Here is a 5,258-nt window from a genome sequence, read left to right as displayed (position 1 = left end):
AATAGGTGGGGAGAAGGTATGCAGCCTTGTCTAGTCCCTGATATTAGTGTGATTGCTTCAATTTTCTCTCCATTTAGTTTGATGTTGGCTACTGGTTTGCTGTATATTGTTTTTACTATGTTTAGGTATGGGCCTTGAACTCCTGATCTTTCCAAGACTTTATCATGATAAATGTTGTATTTTGTCAAGTACTTAGTCCCAGAAACTCTTTTTTTTTTAACACACTAAAGATTTTATTTAAATATATTTAAGAAAAATAGCAATCGCTTGTGTGTTGATAGTAAAACTGAAAAATAAGTTATGGCAAATCTACTCTAATGATTACTATAAGAATTCACATTTTCAAATACTTAAACAGTAAATGTACAGAAATTATATGATTTGTTTCAAAACTAACATATACAAAGCTCAAAAATTACTGCTTAAATATAGATGATTTACATATTATAGTTTAGCATCAATTTTCAGAGATATAAATGTTAAAACATTTTTTGTATATTTTTTATTGGATTTTTTTTATTTACATTTCAAATGTTATTCCCTTTTCCGGTTTCCGGGACATAAGTCCCCTATCCCATGTCCCTCCCCTTCTTCCATAAGGGTGTTCCCCTCCCCATCCATTCCCCCTTCCCACCCCCTGACATTCCCTTACTCTGGGGGTCCATCCTTGGCAGGACGGAGGGCTTCTTCCATTGGTGCCCAACAGGGCCATCCTCTGCTACATATGCAGTTGGTGTCATGGGGCCCCAAGAAACTTTTCTTGGGGGGGGATACAGCGAGCTTTATTGATGGTATTCAAGAGAGAAGGGAGGGCTCCTTGGGCCCCTCCTGTTTTTATGGGGTTTGGGATGGAATCGTGAGGGTGATGCTCAGTGTTGGGGGCTGAGTTGGGATGGGGACTCCTCAGCAACTGAGGGCCTCTCTTTTGCTCTCAGTATCCTTGCAGGGCTGGGTGGTCCAGGGTTTCTTACTCCTTGGAGGCCATGTAGGCCATGAGGTCCACCACCCTGTTGCTGTAGCCGTATTCATTGTCATACCAGGAAATGAGCTTTACATAGTTGTCATTGAGAGCAATGCCAGCCCCAGCATCAAAGGTGGAAGAGTGGGAGTTGCTGTTGAAGTCGCAGGAGACAACCTGGTCCTCAGTGTAGCCCAGGATGCCCTTCGTGGGCCCTCGGTCACCTGCTTCACTAACTTCTTGATGTCATCATACTTGGCACGTTTCTCCAGGCGGCATGTCAGATCCACAATGGATACATTGGGGGTAGGAACATGGAAGGCCATGTCAGTGAGTTTTCCGTTCAGCTCTGGGATGACCTTGCCCACAGCCTCGGCAGCACCAGTGGATGCAGGAATGATGTTTTGGTTTGCCCCACGGCCATCATGCCACAGCTTTCCAGAGGAGCCATCCACAGTCTTCTGAGTGACAGCGATGGCATGGACTGTGGTCATGAGCCCTTCCACGATGCCAAAGTTGTCATGGATGACCTTGACCAGGGGGGCTAAGCAGTTGGTGGTACAGGATGCATTGTTGACAATCTTGAGGGAGTTGTCATATTTCTCGTAGTTCACACCCATCACAAACATGGGGACATCAGCTGAAGGGGCAGAGACGATGACCCTTTTGGCCCCACCCTTTAGGTGAGCCCCAGCCTTCTCCATGGTGGTGAAGACGCCAGTAGACTCCACGACATACTCAGCACCAGCGTCACCCATTTGATGTTAGTGGAATCTCGCTCCTGGAAGATGGTGATGGGCTTCCCGTTGACGACAAGCTTCCCATTCTCAGCCTTGACTGTGCCGTTGAACTTGCCATGAGTAGAGTCATACTGGAACATGTAGACCATGTAGTTGAGGTCAATGAAGGGGTCGTTGATGGCAACAATCTCCACTTTGCCAGATGCAGAGCAGAAGGCAGCCCTGGTAATCAGGCACCCAATTTGGCCAAATCCATTCACATTGACCTTCACCATCTTGTCTATAAGGAGGCTGGCATTGTGCAAAAAGATGAGGGTGTCTCTGGAACAGGGAGGAGCAGAGAACCCAAGAAACTCTTATAACAGAAAACATTTACACCAGCATAGGTTTGGAGGCATCAATGTTCACTTCCAGACAACAGTGACCCATTTATAGTATCAAGGCTAGGGTTGGTCTGAATTAGACTCACAGGCCACATACATAAAGGACACAAGCCAGAATTGGGAAAGCATAGGATACAAATTGCATAATTTGTCAAGCACACATTGAGAACCCATTCATTTTTGAGTAGACGATACTAACAGTAGTCTCTCTTGTATGTAAACAGAGGTAATAGAGAGACTGACTGGAAAGGTGTGAGTGAACCATCCTGGTGGTGTGTATGACCATCAGGTTAGGGTCTCTGGTGAGAAATCTGGAAGAAACTGAGAACAGAAAGGACCTGCATGTCTAAACCACAAATGGCAAAGTGATAGCAATAGAAAATGAGGAATAAGAGGGAATCATACACATGGGTTCCTGTCTAAGGGACCAAGGGAAGGTTTCTCATCAATTTTCAGAAGTCTGGAAGTTAAACATGGAGCTGCAATGTGAACAAACTATTACAGCTATCAGAAAGGAGGCAGAGGTGTAACTATGTTTACTCTGTTTAACATCTGAAGTATAAATGATCTGCATTTGGAAATTGAATATAAAATATTAGCACATTTAAGATTTGTGTGTGGAGTAAGACACACAAATACCTGGTTATTCTTTTATCTCAGTGTCTGGCAAAGGTTCAGTAGCTCAACAGAGAGCACAATAGAAATAATGATTCATCAACACTTCTGCCAATTTCTCCATTAAACTGTCAATTCAGTTGCCTAATAGAGAGACATATGCACAAAATTTATGACATTTTACAATGTTAAATATATACATTTGATAAATGACAGTGAGTTGGTTAATACTGAATACACTTGTTATTTTCAAATTGGAAATAGTTTATTCTAAGGACATATGCAGAATCATTTTTTTAAATGTCAATTAAAAATAAATGTATCTCTTTAACCTAATAAGTAAAAATAGTTGGTGTAATTATAATTGAAGACCTCCTTGGATAATACAGTATTTGTTTGCTATTCAGAGCCTGAGTAAATTCAACCTAGTGACCCACAGAACTACATTTATTTACTTAAGTTTCTACAAAGTTTTAGTAGAAAACTTTTTTTTTTCTGATCAGGATTTACTGTGGATTGCAAGGGAGTTTCCGCAAAACACTCTCCCACACAGATCTGTCAGGCAGGTCACTTAATGTCAAGTATCACATACTCAATAACTGAATCTTTATCCAGCGTGGAGATGAAACTGTGTCTTATCTAGTATTACCTCAGCAAAAGCAAGTCACAGGCCAGTAGGAGCAGTTAAATCAGATCGGCTACAGCAAGCCAATGTGTCTCTGTGTGTTTATGTTCACACAGAGCTTTATGACTCTGAAATCCAGTCGAAATCCCAGCAAGCTCTTATGAATAGCCTCCAGCTGAAGTTAATGGGCAGTGATATTGCTGCTTCAAGCGAGTTCTAGTATAATGTGATAGCGTAGTGCTTTGATATGATGTAATATAACAGTATATTTTCAAGTATTTTGTATGTCAAAAAGAACACTGAATTATTGAGTTGATCAAAATAGTTAAGCTGTAAAACAGTGGTTCTCTGGACTTAGGCTGTTGTGATATGTACATGAGGGTATCATCATTCTGTCTACCTGTTTTAAGATCATTTAACTCTAATGGATCTGTTATGAATTTTCCCATGATAAAATTCCTGTAACCTAATTAAGTACAAAAGCAAAAGGGATAGAATTTTGTTGACTTTTCATAGCAGGAGTTAGAAATGTTCCTTAGCATTCAGATCTGCAGGCAGGATTTATTCTCAAAAAATCTCACTACTACAGCTAGGTGTGGTGATGCAACCTTGTAATCCCTGCACTAGGGAGGCTGAATCAGGGAGACCCTGAGTTCTAGGCTAACTGGTTACTCAGTGAGTTCAAGGGCAGCCACTCTCTCCCTACTTATTCAATATAGTTCTCAAAGTTCTAGCCAGAACAATCAGACAACAAAAGGGGATCAAGGGGATCAAGATTGGAAAAGAAGAAGTCAAAATATCACTATTTGCTGATGATACAATAGTATATTTAAGCGATCCCAAAAGTTTCACCAGAGAACTACTAAACTTGATAAACACCTTCAGCAAAGTGGGTGGGTATAAAATTAACTCAAATAAATCACTAGCCTTCCTCTACACAAAAGAGAAACAAGCCGAGAAAGAAATTAGGGAAACAACACCCTTCATAATAGTCCCAAATAATATGAAATACCTCGGTGTGACTTTAACCAAGCAAGTAAAAGATCTGTATGATATGAACTTCAAGTCTCTGAAGAAAGAAATTGAAGAAGACCTCAGAAGATGGAAAGATTTCCCATGCGCATGGATTGGCAGGATTAACATAGTAAACATGGCCATTTTACCAAAAGTGATCTACAAATTCAATACAACCCTCATCCAAATACCAATCCAATTCTTCAGAGAGTTAGAAAGAACAATTTGCAAATTCATCTGGAGTAACAAAAAACCCAGGATAGCTAAAACTATCCTCAACAATAAAAGGACTTCTGGGGGAATCACTATCCCTGAACTCAAGCAGTATTACAGAGCAATAGTGATAAAAACTGCATGGTATTGGTACAGAGACAGACAAATAGACAAGTGAAATAGAAATGAAAACCCAGAAATGAACCCACACACCTATGGTCACTTGATTTTTGACAAAGGAGCCAAAACCATCCAATGGAAAAAAAGATAGCATTTTCAGCAAATGGTGCTGGTTCAACTGGAGGTCAGCATCTAGAAGAATGCAGATCGATCCATGTTTATCACCCTGTACAAAGCTTAAGTCCAAGTGGATCAAGGACCTCCACATCAAACCAGATACACTCAAACTAATAGAAGAAAAAGTGGGGAAGCATCTGGAACACATGGGCACTGGAAAAAATTTCCTGAGCAAAACACCAATGGCTTATGCTCTAAGATGAAGAATTGACAAATGGGATCTCAATACTGCAAAGCTTCTGTAAAGCAAAGGACACTGTGGTTAAGACAAAACGGCAACCAACAGATTGGGAAAAGATCTTTACCAATCCTACAACAGATAGAGGCCTTATATCCAAAATATATGAAGAACTTAAGAAGTTAGAGTGCAGGGAGACAAATAACCCTATTAAAAATGGGGTTCAGAGCTAAAC

General features: G+C 40.6%; 1 pseudogene; it reads right to left on the bottom strand.

The window, feature by feature from the left end:
• Window positions 1–869: 869 nt before the first annotated feature.
• Window positions 870–1,973, bottom strand: LOC108350233 (glyceraldehyde-3-phosphate dehydrogenase pseudogene; annotated as a pseudogene).
• Between the last annotated feature and the right edge of the window lie 3,285 nt (window positions 1,974–5,258).

This window comes from Rattus norvegicus, chromosome 2 (assembly GCF_021556685.1).
Source record: "Rattus norvegicus strain SHRSP/BbbUtx chromosome 2, alternate assembly SHRSP_T2T, whole genome shotgun sequence".
Lineage (NCBI taxonomy): Eukaryota > Metazoa > Chordata > Mammalia > Rodentia > Muridae > Rattus > Rattus norvegicus.
Note: the sequence above shows the minus strand (reverse complement) of the source record. Positions and strands in the feature narration are given on the sequence as shown.